This window comes from Hypanus sabinus, unplaced genomic scaffold, assembly GCF_030144855.1.
Source record: "Hypanus sabinus isolate sHypSab1 unplaced genomic scaffold, sHypSab1.hap1 scaffold_367, whole genome shotgun sequence".
NCBI classification, from domain to species: domain Eukaryota; kingdom Metazoa; phylum Chordata; class Chondrichthyes; order Myliobatiformes; family Dasyatidae; genus Hypanus; species Hypanus sabinus.
In genome coordinates, this window is record NW_026781263.1 from 158,469 (window position 1) to 175,949 (window position 17,481).

Sequence of the window (17,481 nt, forward strand, 5' to 3'; positions counted from 1 at the left end):
TCAGATATAATACTAATCATGGAGAAGCTGATCACAATGACGAAAACATCGATGTCCTCCAGGTCTGTTCGAGAACTGGACAAGGTGTCTCTCAACAAAGCTGGTATGTTTTATATCTGATGGCACATAGTGGGACGGAGTGGGGAGAGTTTGGTGTCTGATGGGGAACTGGACAGGGTGTCTCTGTACACACCGTGTTTGTTTTATATCTGATGACACATAGTGGGACGGGGTGGGGAGGGTTTGGTATCTGATGGGGAACTGGACAGGGTGTCTCTGTACACACCGGGTGTGGTTTACATCTGATGGCACATAGTGGGACGGAGTGGGGAGGGTTTGGTGTCTGATGGGGAACTGGACAAGGTGTCTCTCAACAAAGCTGGTATGTTTTATATCTGATGGCACATAGTGGGACGGAGTGGGGAGAGTTTGGTGTCTGATGGGGAACTGGTCAGGGTGTCTCTGTACGCACCGTGTTTGTTTTATATCTGATGACACATAGTGGGACGGGGTGGGGAGGGTTTGGTATCTGATGGGGAACTGGACAGGGTGTCTCTGTACACACCGGGTGTGGTTTACATCTGATGGCACATAGTGGGACGGAGTGGGGAGGGTTTGGTGTCTGATGGGGAACTGGACAGGGTGTCTCTGTACACACCGTGTTTGTTTTATATCTGATGACACATAGTGGGACGGGGTGGGGTGGGTTTGGTGTCTGATGGAGAACTGGACAGTGTGTCTCTGTCCAGAGCGGCTATGTTTTATATCTGATGACACATAGTGGGACGGGGTGGGGAGGGTTTGGTGTCTGAATGGGAACTGGACAGGGTGTCTGTAGACAGCGGGGATATTTTATATCTGATGACACATAGTGGGACGGGGTGGGGTGGGTTTGGTGTCTGATGGAGAACTGGACAGGGTGTCTCTGTACACACCGGGGATGTTTTATATCTGATGACACATAGTGGGACGGGGTGAGGAGGGTTTGATGTCTGATGGGGAACTGGACAGGGTGTCTCTGTACACAGCGGGTATGTTTTATGTCAGATGACACATAGTGGGACGGGGTGAGGAGGGTTTGATGTCTGATGGGGAACTGGACAGGGTGTCTCTGTACACACCGGGTACGTTTTATATCTGATGACACATAGTGGGACGGGGTGGGGTGGGTTTGGTGTCTGATGGGGAACTGGACAGTGTGTCTCTGTACAGAGCGGGTATATTTTATATCTGATGACACATAGTGGGACGGGGTGGGGTGGGTTTGGTGTCTGATGGAGAACTGGACAGGGTGTCTCTGTACACACCGGGGATGTTTTATATCTGATGACACATAGTGGGACGGGGTGAGGAGGGTTTGATGTCTGATGGGGAACTGGACAGGGTGTCTCTGTACACAGCGGGTATGTTTTATATCAGATGACACATAGTGGGACGGGGTGAGGAGGGTTTGATGTCTGATGGGGAACTGGACAGTGTGTCTCTGTACAGAGCGGGTATATTTTATATCTGATGACACATAGTGGGACGGGGTGGGGTGGGTTTGGTGTCTGATGGGGAACTGGACAGGGTGTCTCTGTACAGAACGTGTATATTTTATATCTGATGACATAGTGGGACGGGGTGGGGAGGGTTTGGTGTCTGATGGGGAACTGGACAGGGTGTCTGTAGACAGCGGGGATGTTTTATATCTGATGGCACATAGTGGGACGGTGTGGGGTGGGTTTGGTGTCTGATGGGGAACTGGACAGGGTGTCTCTGTACACACCGGGTACGTTTTATATCTGATGACACATAGTGGGACGGGGTGGGGCGGGTTTTGTGTCTGAGCGGACAAAGTGGAGCTGCTGTGTAATAAATCAAATGTAAGTCTGCAGGAGGAGAGTGGGAGGGGTTTTCATGTGTCCCTGCACCCAGAACACACTGAGGGGAATGCGGATCTATTTGTAGATAAACCAACAGGCGTAACAGTGAAACGTGCAGAAAATGCTGGAAACCTCGATTCCGGAATGCTTGTGGAATTAAAACCACAGTGAAAGTTTCAAGATTGAAAATGGGAACAGTCCTGACCTCTGTCACTATAAGTGTGGATTGTTGTGAGCAGAGTTCTCATTGTTCACTTATTGGTCTCATTACACATTTTGGTCAAATTACACAGAGGGATCTGACTGAGGTAATGCCAATGATACTGACGTGTTTGTGTTACATGCCTACAGTATTTGCTCCTGAGACACTGCCGGTGATGTAATTTGTTTGTTCAATAACAATGGTGGGAGGTGGGACCTTGTCACTGGAGATCGATCCCCTGTATAAATCAGAGCCTGTTGCAGTACGTCAGCCCAGAGTGTCTTGCCGAGCTGTGGAATTCAGAGCAATCGCGTTCACTGTGTCACTCAAATGGGATATCCAGTAATCTGGCGGATAGAAGACATTTACTACCCTGTTATTTCAGTCGTTGGGATTCCCGGTAAGCCGCTGTCACACCTGCAAACGACAGATACTGCGAGTTAATTCCGGTGTTCTGAAGTGTTTCTCTCGCTCTGCTTCCACAGCCACCTGTCCAGTCCCCGCTTTTCCGTCATGGGCGGAAGGCGCTGACAATATTAATCCCATTGCGTTCGTAGCAGGCAGCTCTCCATATTGGAGCCGAGATGCTGCCTTTGACTGAAATCCTCTCCGCTGTCTCGATGTCATGTGATAATTGTGAATCGAAATGTCTGCACAGGAGGACACCGGGCTGTGCTGCGTCTGTGGGAACCAGCCGTCCTTCTGTTCTGCCCATAGGAATTGCATGACTGGGTAACGGAACAAGGCGAAGAGCTCATTTATTTCTGGAATGTGAGCAGAGGGAACCACCGATGTGGATTTCATTTCATTCCCGTGCTGCTCGGAGCCAGTGATGCGGATATTTAACGTCCATCTTTCACTGCTGCCGCTGTCCGCTGGTCGGTTTGGGAATTCACCCAGGTTTAACTCATTTACAAAATTTTCGGCAAGTTCTCTGACACTCCGATAATGCGCACTGCCAGTCGCTTCATATGTTCAGTGTCCGGTATTCACTCTTTGAGGCAAAAAAAGAACAAGATCTAATCTGATTCTGTCACACTGCGGCTCTATTTCAGTGACGAGTCAGTAATTTCTCTGTTTCCCTCCCTCTCTCTTGCAGTTAACCTGGTGGCGATTGTTATCCTGTCCCGGGGAAAGTGCGGTCTCTCCAAATGCATCACTCGCTACCTGCTGGGAATGGCAGCGGCCGATCTCCTGGTCGTTATCTCTGACCCTCTGCTGAACTGGACTGTTCTCATATACTTTAGTTTTTCCTTCCTCTTTTTGACTCCCGTTTGTAGGGTTTTTCGTTGCCTGCTTATAGCAAGCACCGGGGTCTCTGTCTGGATGACAGTCGCGTTCACCTGTGACAGATTTGTGGCAATTTGTTGTGAAAAGCTGAAAACAAAATATTGCACCGAAAGAACAGCGGCTGTGGTTATCGCGACAGTGAGTGTTCTGGGCTGTTTAGAAAGTATCCCTTACTACTTTACAATAGAGCCTTCGATGAGAATTAATGGAGTTTCCTATGGCTGTTCGTCCACAAAGAGCTTCTATACGTCTCCCTCCTGGGCCGCAGTTGTGATGATTACTCGCATTTTCATGCCTTGTCTCCCGTTGGTTCTGATTTTATTGTTCAATGTTTTGACAGTCAGACGGATTTTGTCCGCTAATAAAGTCCGGATGGGGCTCCGGGGCCGCAGCACCGGAAAGAATGACAAGGACCCGGAGATGGAGAACCGAAGGAAATTGGTCGTTTTACTATTCAGTATAACCGGTAGTTTCATATTTCTGTGGTTGCCACGGTTGGTTTTTGATTACTACCGACGGGCTGCAAATATCCCTTTCTACTCGTACAGGGATCCGATTTATATCGCAGACTCCACAGCGACGATGCTGCAGATCCTCAGCTCCTGCACCAACACATGTATTTACGCCGTGACTCAGAGAAAATTTAGAGAGGAGCTGAAGAACGCGGTGAAATACCCACTGAGACTGTTAACCAATTTCGTTAAATTCTAGTGAGACCAGCTAGTTTGAGCAGTAGAATTAAATCAATCGCCATTTCCCCCCTTAAGCTATCAGCTTTCCGATATGTAGAACCACGGCCAACAGCTTAGCGCTCTGACATACGCATGTAGTTACTGGTGATATATTTCACTGGCTGTCTACTCTGTGAAGGTGGAATTTTCTCTTCATCAGATTCTTCTCAAATATGTACGACGCGCTCCAGCTTTAATTCAATCAGATGAACGCTCGGTCGAACTCGGGAAGTGTCGGGGACAATCCACTGATGTCCCGCCCGTTTTGTTTTTCATTCCCTCCGTTACGTCTCGTTTTCCAATTTCGTGATGGGAGGATCGTTGTACGCTGGTTTGTCCATTCAGGATGGATCCGCTCCCGTTTCTCCACCCTGCACCCTCTCCGCTATTAATCATTATTCCATATAGTGATGTTCACGGTGTTTCACTCCCAATGTCTGTCAGAATGCCCTCGATTCCACTATAAATGCCCTGCTTATTTCTTCTGCCACGCCGGTACCACAGATTCGGTTTCTGAGTTTCACCGTGAGGGGAACATGATCGGACTGGAACATGGCGGAGTCGTGTGTGTTTTATGTTTCTTTTTCAACTCAGTCTCCAGCACCGGACTGCTCCCTCTTTGTCCCTGCATATCTCCATCTTTATCCCTGTTCACATCCCGAGACCCCGTGACCATCCGCGTCCTTCCCCGTCCACCATCTGGTCCGCTACTCAGCAAACTAAATCTCACTGCAGTATGTACGAACATATACTGACACTGATGATAAAATTACGCTGACCTTTAAAGAAATTCCAAACCAATAGATTAACTTTCTCTATCTGGAACTGTGTTCTATCCGAAAATGTAGTCGATTTTTTGAAAAAGAAATTAGAATGATACTGGAAATCGAAATAATAACAAAAATGACTGAAAGCGCTCAGCTGGTAAGGTAGGGTCGGTTAAAATATTAATTCATATTTCAGGTATCTCTGTAGTGAGCAAGTTGCTGGAAAAGATCCGGAGTGGCAAGATGTCTGCGAATTTGGAGAGACATAATACCCTTAGGGATAGACAGCATGGCTGTGTAAAGTGCAGGTCCTGCATTACTCGCCTGACTGAATTCTTAGAGGATGTACCAAAAGAGGTGCTGAAGGTGGAGCACAGCATGTTATATATATGGATCTCAGTAAGGCATTTGATAAGGTTCCCCATGAAAGCCTCCTTCAGAAAGTAAGAAGGCATGGGATTCCATCGGACGTTGCGTAATGTATTCCGAATTGGCTTGCCCACGGAAGTCAAACAGTGGTTGTAAACGGGCCATATTCCACATTGAGGCCGGTGACCAGTTTGTTTCTTAGGGATCTTTTCTAGGGCCCTTACTCTTCGTTTTTATTTTAAATAAATGACCTGGATGAGGAAGTGGTGGGATGGGTTAGTAAATTTGCTGATGACACAATGCTTGGGGTGTTGAAGATAGTGCGGAGGTCTGTCAGAGGTTACAGCGGGACATTGATAGGATGCAAAACTGGCCTAAGAAGTAGCAGACGGAGTCCACCCTGATAAGTTTAAGGTGGGTCATTATGCTAGTTCAAATATGATGACAGAATATAGTTGTAATGGTAAGACTCTTGGCAATGTGGAGAATCAGAGAGAGTTTTGGGTCCGAGTCCATAGGACACTCAAAGCTGCTACGCACGTTGACTCTGTGGTTAAGAAGGCCTTCATCAACCGTGGGATAGAGATTAGGAGCCGGGAGGTAATGTTGCAGCTATATAGGACCCTGGTCAGTGTCCACGTAGAGTACTGTGCTCAATTCTGGTCGCCTCACTACAGGAAAGATGTGGAAGCCATAGAAAGGGTGCAGAGGTGCTTTACAAGGATGTTGCCTTGATTGGGGAGCAAGTCTTATGAGATTAGGCTCAGTGAACTCGGCCTTTTCTCCTTCGATCGACGGAGGTTGAATGGTGACCTGATGGAGGTGTATGAGATGATGAGAGGCAATTATCTTGTGGATAGTCTGATCTTTTTCCAGGGCTGAAATGGCTAACACAAAAGGGTGCTGTTGAAAGGTGCCTGGAGGTAGGTACAAAGGAGAGGTCAGCGATATTGTTTTTTATGCAGAGTGGTGAACGCGCGAATGGGCTGCCGGCGACGGTGGTAGAGGCGGATAGAATTGGGTCTTTTAAGAGACTCCTAGATAGGGACATGGAGCTGAGAAAAATAGAGGTAACCCCAGGTAATTTCTAAAGTAAGGACATATTCGGCACAGATTTGTGGCCCGAAGGGTCTGTTTTGCTCTGTAGGCTTTCCATGTTTCGATGCTTCTAAGCTGGCTTGGCAAGTGGCTCTTCGACGCGCTTCATCAGTGTTAGATATTCACTCAGAATTTGAACAGAGCGACAAGGGAAACTAAATATTGCTTGTCTCCATGTATTCCCGATGGGCCTAATTCTCCCGTCCAATTCAGCATTGCTTAATTCCCACACTGACCGAGGCCGTTGTTATGACATATTTCTGTGTATCCATTCGATTATCTGTGCCTGTTGCTGTGCACACTCAGTCCTCACTCTCAAAACTTTAGAGGTTTCTGATTGATTGTCAGTGGCAAAACAGTGGTATGTTTAAGATGTACTTAAGGTTATTCTGTCCATCGTCTCCGAACCCATATTTCTCTCACTTGGTCCCATAAAATTCCAGACGCGACTCCTTTGGGCTGATGAGGTTTGGGCTCGCAGCGCACATTCTCATCGTGTTCTCCAGAACCTGATCGCCTTCCGCTTGAGGAAGAGTTTCAGACATTAATGACTACAATGTCTACCCTTTCCCCTGCAGAGATACTCTCGGACCCGCTGAGCTCCTGTAACAGGAAACTATAATTTCACTTTACATTTACTTCCGGAAAGCCTGTATCTGAATTTCGAGAGATACAATTACCACCAACACTAGAATCTTCAGCCTCAAACAATGGAGGAAATGAGCGACCTGGACAGCATGTGGAGTGGATTGTGCACGCTTCGGTTCAAGATGTCTTATCTGGCCTCATCTGAAAAGTTAGTGAGCATTCGGACGGTACATTCACAGATTAGTTAAACAAGGGAGATCAGTACATTCCATATGGACAGGCCATGACAATTAGATTTGCTAAATTGTGTGTAAAATGATACATTTAGAGGAGAATCTGAAGGAATACTGTTGTGCTGCTTTCTGCGCGATGTATACGCATCATCTCTCTTCAATCAATGATTCGCTTCCGCTGGTATTATTGACTGAAGTTCGTTTCAAATAGGAGGAGTGAAGTAATCAGCAACATTCCTTCATCAACATCAACACTAAACTTGTCATTGTTGTATGCTTATTATACTGGAAGCGATATAGCTGATTTCAGGTGCTAAACGGTAAAATACCGGACCAGAACACGCCTCTCAGGAGGATGAGAAATTCAAGACAAAGAAATCAGGATGACAAAACCCTTCTTGTTGACTCAGAAGGTGTGAGTTTGCTCGAGCTAAAGGAGAATCCTAAGTGCATCTGCCGATATGGTCGGAGCAGAAGGATTGCAGGGGACAACCTTGGTCGGCCGGAAGATCAGAATGATGTTCTTTGCCTGGAGCCAGAGGAGGTGAGAGTGATTTTTGTTTTTTTAATCTGTATTTACTCGCGAGGCAAACACAACTTCTAAGGAGTGAGACAAAGCAGCGGCGAGTCCATGGACCCGATGCAGATTACAGAAAATTAGCTACCTTGCGGTATTCATGCAAAAGACGGTGGCGAATCCCCACGGCCTGAAAACGTGTTCCCTCGAACTCTGAGTGGAGCAAAAGGAGAAAACTGCCGGACCATTACCTTCTGCACAGCTACCGCTCCTTGCTGCAGAGAGTCAGGAACGCCGAGTTTTCTGCAGTGCACATCACAAATGATCTCACATGGTTCCTCAAAACTACTTGTTTAGTCACCAGGGCAGAGAATTGCATCGAGTTCCAAGGGAGACTGAGGCAAGAAAGACTTCCTGCATCCATTCCAAACAGATATAAGCGGAACACAGTCGGCAGTGTCCTTACCAGCTGCATAACCGTCTCACACGGGAATTGCTAAACATCTGTATATGGTAATGGAGTGTGAGAACCGCTGAGAGAATCATCAGGGCCCCTTCGTCCACTTCACAGAAGCGCTGCGTTCACAGAGACCTCAACATTATCAAAGGCAACTCCCATTAGTTCTGCTGAACCACAACATCATCGACCTCATACCGTCAGGCGGAACGTACCACGGGATAAGATCAAGGACTGTTGGGTTGAATAACATATTCCTCGCCCTTACAGACTTCTGAACACCCAGTTGGCATCCGTTAATCATTACTTATGGGAAAGTCTGTAGAAATATTCATATATATTTAACTATATGTTCTACTGTATATGTATGCTTGCCATCGTGTACGTCTCCAGAATATATACAAATCTCTGATAATATAATTGTGTTAACAACATTTTATGTGATATAGATTTTGTGTTTCACAGCTTGGTTCCAGATAATTAGTTAACTCGTTTGGATGTTTAGATGTTTATGGTTGAATGACAGTAAATTTGAAGCTGAATTTGAATGATAAGTTTGAAGAGGTTTAAGTGAAAATGCAAGAGATGGTCCTACAAAACAAACGGCTGACGACAAGAATGGTATTAAGGATGCACGTTTCCAAAGCAGAATGGATTCCCAGTCCATCGCTTTAACCTCACCACCACCTCGTCGGTTATTCACGGTCTGTATTTCTTTGGAACACAGACAATCTCCGTTTATGCAGTGGTACCCTTGTCACATGACAGGGGCTGAAGCTATACTGGACTAGAGGTAATGGTCTTGTGATGGTGGACTGACGTCATTTTCACGCCAGTAGAGGTCATGTGACATTTATTTTTACAGAGTATAAAAGGAGGACCCCTCCCTGTGAGGAGGGGCAGTTCGTATCTGGATTTGCCATGTTGACTTCATGCCACTGCTTGATTTAATGTTATGACGCAGTTTAGTTGAAAGACGGAGTTCTATATAATGCCGAAAGTTTAATAGGTCATCGCCAGCAGTTTCTTTATAATACTGCTCGTTGAGAATCGGTGGAAAGTAAAAATTGGAGTTCGGGAGTTGAAAGATCGAAGAAAGTCGATTTCGATGGTGAAACAGGTTTGACCTTGTTTGATCCTCATTCAGAAGGAATTCGTTGACTGTGCCCATGTTAATCCCTGTGAATAGCGGAAAGGATTCGGAACAGTGTTGTAAAGGAAAGGTCAGTGCCTTTAAGACGTTTCATTTACCATCTCCGTAAATTCTTCGTGGGACAAGTAGTTCGACTGAGAACTGCAACAACACGAAGTGAAAGAGAATTTAAATCATCTTAAAAAGTCTCTCCCTTAAATGGACTGTGAGCATTTTGAGCTTTTGCAATACTACTTTAATGAACTGTTTTTGCAACATCGCTTTAAGAACTGTTTAAGCTGCCGCACAGCAGCTGATTTCCGGTTACGTTAGTGATTTGTTTACTGTTGGGGGATTTGTTTTCAGTGTTTAATAAACGTGTTGTTTGTTGTAAAAAACCGTGCCTCACTCATATATTTATTGTTGCTTGAATCCGTAACAGTTGTCTGTGATGTATCTAGGAAGACAAGCTCATAAACATCACGTTAGAGCTTCCTCCAACTGCCCATTGGAAGGCGAAGTGTGCTTCACATTCACAAGTCAGGCCGCACTAGCGGAAACAGTTGAACTTCTTAACTATTGGGAAAAAAGTTTTAACCCACGTTCCCCTTCCATCAGCAACGTACGCAGGGTCGGTCCTGATTGAGACGCAAAGTATCCTCACAGGAATCCGGAAGCATGGCTATTGTTCAAGGATGAACGATGGGTGATGACAGCCCGATAGGGTTGGAGATGTCAGAGTTCAGTCTGAGGCGAGAGTACGCTGTGTTGTCGTCTATCTTGCCCAGTCCCACTGTGGAAGTTTGAGAAGTATCACTCTGTTGAGCGTATTTCAAACAACGATAATGCGAAACTAATTGTGTAAAATTTGTTAACACCGTCAACAAATGACATGTTGACTGAAACAATAGCCAACACCGTCGGAAGGATCTTTCAAAACGTCTCGTCTTCTCTGAACATAATCCTAAACTAGACTAATCCTATCTGCTAGCACCATTTCATTCTGTTCTGAGCTTTTCTGTCAAAACAGACAATGCCTCGTTCTAAACAGCAGCAGCAAGCTGGGAAAATAAATCTCTGACCCCATCCCCGGAAACTTGAAAGCACATTAATCCTTTTATTGGCTGCAGCAATGGAATTAACCACAGGTTCACCACCATGGCCAGGATAGATTAGTGATGGAAGACTTTGTGTTCCGGTCGTAGTTTCCACTGGAGAGGTAGATTCCAAACCCGTCCATGACAATTCGGTGTTCTTCCTCCCATTGTTTTCTTCATTTTACACCCGGTTTTGCTGAAGGAAGGTTTCTGTCATTGAGCAAATATCCCCATCCTGTTGTCTTTCACCATCTTCTCCTTTCCCCCTTGACTGTCAGCAAGATATGAATCGTCATTTGCACACTCCCTCTCATTCCAGCTCCATACCAGTTTTTACCCAAACAGCCATGTGGTGATGCCATCGGAGATGGCAATCATACTCGACGTGGAGTGGGAGAATGTGGATGATAGGTTGTGCAGTTTGAATGGGAATCCGCTTGTGAGTTTCGACTTAGATGCACCGGAAAGAGGTAAATACAGATAGTAAAGTTGGAAGGTGACGCGGCATGAGTTGGAAGGTCATGTGACAGAACAATGCTTGTTAGTGAAAGGATAACCAAAATATCTCAACAGAATGTGAGACGAACTTGCGAAACACACACAACATGCTGGAGGGACTCAGCGGGCCAGACAGCATCAACGTGTGAAAATTCGTCCTGAATAAAGTTCCTATTGTGTGTCATTTATCAAACATCTCCGCTGTTCATGGAACAAATACTTCTATACACCCGTCTGAAATCATTTTAATTATACACCGTCCAGCAGTCCACCGCCCACCAACGCCGAGGTAGGGAATTACTCAGAAGCATCATCCTATGCGAGATAAAAATTGAGATTTAAACAAGCGTCCCTTGCTTCTCAAACGCATTTTGACGTGCACTACATCAGGGTCTGTTATATTCCTATTTTGTCTGAATGAAGTAATGAATACTCTTGTAATCTCAAAGCAATACGGGCCCAACATATTTCGACATCAGGCTCTCCTCTCAGCAAAGGAAAGGACAATGGGTTTTCCACCAATTAACTTTAAATGGCTTCGGAATTCAGTTCTGACGCAATCTGCGAATGCGGGCTCGTTGGTCTAGTGGTATGATTCTCGCTTCGGGTGAAAAAAGCATATGCGAGAGGTCCCGGGTTCAAATCCTGGACGAACCCCGTTATTGGATATTATCAGCGAATTGCTTCACGAGTTTTGCATTGACGCAGGAGATGATCGGCAATATCAAACAGAAACACTGAAGGAGGAATTGGAAATAGTTTTCAAGACAGGTAAGTTTGAAGTGTCACATTTTGGAATGTCAGTCCAGCTGAGTATTTATTCTGTGAGGGTTAGAGCACCGGGGAGTGCAAATCAGCAGGGAGAGAGAGTCGTAGAAGGGCATAGTTTGCTGAAACCAGTCTCATATGCAGAGAGACTGTGGGAAAGTTGTTCGGTACGCTGGCCTCAGGAGGTCAGTGTAGGAGTTGGGAGACTGTGTTGCTGTTACACTCTGTTGTGGAAATCCGTGTAAAATGGAAACAGCGCAGCAGTCTTTGGAAAGCGATGGGTCTGCACGTTGATGAGCGCTGTAGACATTAATGTGGAAGAACAAGAAACCGGCAAGTGAACTTATATAGTTTAACCTCTTCCGTTTTTCCGACCAGGACACAAGTGCCTCTAACTTGCGTACAATAACGGCTTATACAGTTCATAGTGTAGAATATTCAATGCCAAGAATATCGGCTTATACATTTCACAGGTTTCAGAGTCGGTGCGGGCAGAAATTAGGTGACAAGCGGAACTGCCCACTCCGGTCACATTGTTGTGCCAAACGCTTGGGATTTCGAGAGGCAGAATATTAACATTGAAATAATTTTCTGCTGATCCAGACTGGGAGTCTCAGTTCTGATCTACACCAACATCTTTCTTACGGATATGAGTTACATCAGAATCAGAATCAGATTCGGGTTTAATATCTGGGACAGATATCGAGAAATCTGTTAAATTAGCGGCAACACGTGATAAATATAGAAATAAAAATCAATCAAATATTGAATTAGAGTAAATATATGTATATTACATTGTTAAATTAAAAATAGAGCAAAATATATAAAAGAGTTAGGCAGTGTTCATGAGGTCAATGTCCATATGGGCATTGGATGTCAGTGGGGAAGAATTGGTTCCTGAATCGCTGAGTTTGTGGCTTTAGGCTTCTGTACCTCCTTCCCGACGGTAACAGTGAGAAGAGGAATGTCCTGGGTGATGAATTCCTTAATGACGGTCGCCGCCTTTCTGAAGCACCGCTACATGAAGATGTTCTGGATGTTCTGGATACCTGTCCCCAGGGCGGAGTTGACTAATTTCATAACTTATTGCCAGTCTCGCCGCTGGCTTTTCGGGGCAGCAATGAAGATCCTCCATCCCCGTCAGTCAGCGACGTTCAGGGATTCATTCACCGTGTCAGTAGCTTCCTCTTGGTTTGCGCAATTGTCTGTCAATTCCGGCGTAGCGATTCAGAAATACCGACAGATACACATGTAGACGGACTCTTCATTTTCGTTTCACTGAAGTTTGCTTTGACCAGTTCGGCTTGTTATCTCTGAGCTGAACCCTGGAAATTGTGGGAGCAGAGGAACACTCTTCGTCTGTCCTCTACCATTTGACTTGTTTGGCATGAGTGACGCTACCAAGAGCCAAAGCATTAACTCCTAACTCCAGCCAGCTTCGCTCTCCAGGTTATTGAGCCAGGCAAGCCTTCACACCGCGACTAGGTTGCGTTCCGTTTGGAGGCTACGGATGTGATCACTAATTACAAGCCAACCCTCAGACAAATACCAGGAATATCTGACAATATAACGAGCTGAAACCATTCACGTGAAAGTGATAGTATCAGCCCATCCTGAGTTTGCAGTGAAATGTGCAAACCCTTTATGAAGAGTGTCGTTCCCTGTGACGCTGCTCGTTGCTCCATTCTGTAGATACTGAACCATTTTAGCAACGACCAAGCACTGATTTCTCACAGTCACTCACACCGGGTGGTCCGGAGGAACAGCCATTGCGTTGACTGTACTGCTGATCAATGACTGGGACGGGTGAAGCACCGAGGAGGCAGCGACTCTCCCCGCTACCCATAATGCACTCGGAACTTGAGGGAACAGAAAGTTTGCGTTCACTGTGCAGGCAATCCCGTTTCTAATGACACCAATAGGCTTCTCAGCATCAGATGGATATGCTGGTTGGGTGGATTGGAAACAACAAAAATATTTTAATCAATTTTAGTAATACCAAGGAATTAATTGTATTCCAGGGAGAATGTTTCAGGTGAACAAACACAAATCCTCACTGGAAGTTCAGGAGGGTGAATATCTTCAGGTTCCTGGGCGTCGACATCTCAGCGGATACATCCTGGTCCCAACATAATGATACAGTCACTGTGCAGACGTCATAATTGTTCATTAATGAAACTTAGAGTCCTGTCAAAGAATCAGATGGATTTCTGCGGACGTACGTGGACAGTATTGTCAGTCGTTGCGTCACAGACTGGTGTGGGGCGGGGCTCCAATGCATAGGATCGAAAGAAGGTGCAGAACGCTGTCGTGGCGGGCACGCCTCGCCAATATCGAGGACATTTCCGCAATATGGTGCCAAAAGAATCCTTAGTGAGATATAACATAGGATCAGAGGATGGGAGTTATATACAGTCCTCTAGCAGTCGACGTTAAGTACAAATGACAACCGGAGATGCACAAGGCACAAGGAAAATGGCAATATTACGGTGGTCATTGTAGAATCTCAATATGTAGGTAGTATGAGAAAGTCCAGTTATCGCTGGATACTCGGAGAGGGAATTTGTGTAATGCCTACTGAATGGGCTTTTAGAGTACGGTTTGGTTGATCCCATTAGAAAAAGGTAATTGTGGATTGCGTACTGTGTTGTGTTTTGACCAGGTAGATTAAGATACAGGAATGCTTGAGAGGCAGTGATTATAATATGATTGAATTTGTCCTGCAGTCTGAGAGCGAGAAGATAAAATCAGAGTTACGATTATTTCATACAGTAAGTGGAAACGTAGTAACACGAGTGAGGAGAAGATAAAAGTTCAAAGGTTAATTTTATTGTCAAAGTCCGTATCTACAATACAACTCGGAAATTTGTCTGCTCCAGACAGCAATGAAATACCGAGAGAACATCGGTTTTCATGAAAGGACAAACATCAACCCCGGCACGAAAAAAGAAAAGAAACAAATCTCGCAAACCCCAAAATTCCTCGCCACACCCCCCCCCCAGAAAAAAAATAGCGACAATAGAAGTACCCGAACACGTCACTCGCAGAATTAAAGTCAGGAATGATAACAGCCCTCAACCCCCTCACACGCATGGAAAAACAAAGGCAACAACAGTCGCCCACCACGTCACTCGCAGAAATAAAGTCGGGGACCATAACTGTCCTGGACCCTTTTACTGGCAGAAAATAACAGGGAACTAAGTCTGCAGCCGTCCAGGCGGATTGGAAAGGGGCTGCCCCCATTCTCATCACATTCTACAGGGGTCGCATTGAGAACATCCTGAGCAGCTGCATCATTGCCTGATTCGAAAATTGCAGCATCTCAGATTGCAAGACCCTGCAGCAGGTAGTGAGGTCAGCTAAGAAGATCATCGGGGTCTCTCTTCCCGCCATTACGGACATTTACACCACACACTGCACCGGCAAAGCAAGCAGCATTATGAAGGACCACACTCCCCCTTCAGACGAACTCTTCTCCCACCAGCCGTCCGTGAAAAGGCACCGAAGCATTTGGGCTCTCACGACCAGATTATGTAACAGTTTCTTCCCCCAAGCTATCAGACTCCTCAATACGTAGAACCTGGACTGACGCCTTACTGCCCTATTGTCTTGCTTATTACTTATTGTAATACCTGCACTGATCTGTGCACGTTATGCAGTCCTGAGTAGGTCTGTAGCCTAGTGTAGATTTGTTTTCTGTGCTGTTTTTTTACGTAGATGTGTCTAGATTTTGTACTGTGTCATGTAACACCACGGTCCTGAAAAACGTTGTCTCGTTTTTACTATGTACTGTACCAGCAGTTATTGTCGAAATGACAATTAAGAAGTGACTTGACTTGATATTCTAGAATAGATCCTGATGGTTGGAAAACTGCGATTGTCACTCCACTCTGAAGGAAGTTAGGGGAAAGAAAGGAAAATATAAGAAATGTAGCCTGACTTCAACGTGTTCAAAAACTCAAAAGATTCGAAGCACATTGAAGATCAAAGACAGTTGAGGAGAAAGGGAGAAGATTTGTCAAATAGATCATCGTGTGGTACGGTGATGCACATTGGAAGAAAGGACAAAAAAAGTCTCTACATGGGGAAGGTTTCAGAAATCAGAGTTGCAAAGATACGTTGTGCACTATTCCCTAAATGTTTACTTCTAGGCTTAGTCAGTGGTAAAGGAAGGCAAATGCAATTTTAACATTCCGTCCAGGAGGAGCAGACTATAAAACAACAATGTAATGTTGGCATATGTTCGTCATTATAAACCAAATTCTGATCCTGATCAATATCCCTAATACTGGAAATCTCCTTCATTTATGATACTGACGGCAGTGTTACCCCTCCATACTCCCGTTCTGACATAAAGGTGTTGAAACAAATTCCACAGATGTCCAATTATACTATTTGTATTGGAATAATAATACACCTTTTCCATTACTAAACAGAAATCAAGTAAAACCCTCACGTCAATGGCAGTGCTACGGTGGGTGCTGAACATTTCGGCGATGCTGAACATTATCGCTGCGATGGCCGAGTGGTTAAGGCGTTGGACTTGAAATCCAATGGGGATTCCCCGCGCAGGTTCGAACCCTGCTCGCAGCGCTCACACCAACAATCCCACTGCCAATAAAATTTAACACCTTTGATGCAGTCTGAGCGCAGCACCCTCTGTGTTCAGTTGAGAACTGCGTATTTTTACACTCTTCAATGCAATTCAATACAATACATTTGTACTCATTGTGCAATGTTAATTTCTATTCCGACTCTGATCAATCCCCTGGAAGCAGCTTAAACTCTCTGCAGTTCGGAATTTTACTGTCTTGCAAAACTAAAAGAATCAAACTCGGAGAACGGATATTTCAGCGTCATTGTCAAGAAGTGGACATCGTCCTTTCGCTCTCCGATTCGCATGGCGACATGTTTAATCCCCTGTCAGATTCTAATCTCACTCGATTCCTGTGTTATTGTAGTTGTGGCAAAGTCCACCCGAGGGCATTATGTTCTATTTTCTGCAGTGAACGGTTTTAACTTCAGTTGTTCGTCAGAGGATGTAAATTCATCACGGGAGGTGAGTCAGTTCAATTGTTCCGAGCTTCTCCAGTGCTACTGTACCCTTCAGCATATATGGGGAGTGAAATTACCGTCACCGCATCAGAGCCAACCTCAGAAACCTGTACAGATATATCACAATGTTTCCTCTATTTCTAATTCCCAATCGAGTTGCAATGAACTACAATCTGCAGTGGCCTTCCAAAATACCTGATCCACCCATCGGCTCGCCATCTCTGTTTCGGGAACAGTTTCCTTTGACAGTCTCACCCCAACAGATCGTCCATTATTTAATACCAATCTCAGCGAAGTACATGACCTCACCCATTCCAGCAATAAACACTTTTGTCCAGTTTGCGCCCTCACTGAACGACCCAATTGCAGCCTAAATATTCTCATTGCAACCCGCTGTCCGGTTACGTTACGTCATCAGCCTCACACAGTAAGGACAGCTCATTAATGAGGGACGATAATAGACCGTCATGACACTGACGATGAAAATTCCTCCAATCTGCAAAGGAGCAACGTCGACACAGATGGCACCGGATATCAGGTTTGAACCTGGGTGTCTAAGGGTATGAGACAGAAACGCGCTTTCAGCGGTTCAGGAACAGCTTCCTCCCCTCTGCAATCAGAATCACGAATGGACTTTGAAGTTTTGCACAGGACCTCACTTTATTAATATACAGTATTTCTGTTTTTGCATATTTTTCATAATGTATTCAATATAGGTAATTGATTTACTTCTTTATTTATTATTATGTTTTATTTCATTTGTTGTTAATATTATTATTTTCTCTCTCTGCTAGATTATATATTTCATTGAACT

The 17,481-nt window shown here is 45.1% G+C and overlaps 1 protein-coding gene and 1 non-coding gene across 2 annotated transcripts in view; one reads left to right on the forward strand and one right to left on the reverse strand.

The window, feature by feature from the left end:
- The window catches only part of LOC132388617 (oocyte zinc finger protein XlCOF6-like), a 288,409-nt gene that overhangs the window by 141,981 nt on the left and 128,947 nt on the right, over positions 1-17,481 (reverse strand). The window lies entirely within an intron of this gene.
- trnas-uga (transfer RNA serine (anticodon UGA)) lies at positions 16,124-16,205 on the forward strand. Its single transcript has one exon. It is a non-coding gene; the product is annotated as a tRNA-Ser (tRNA).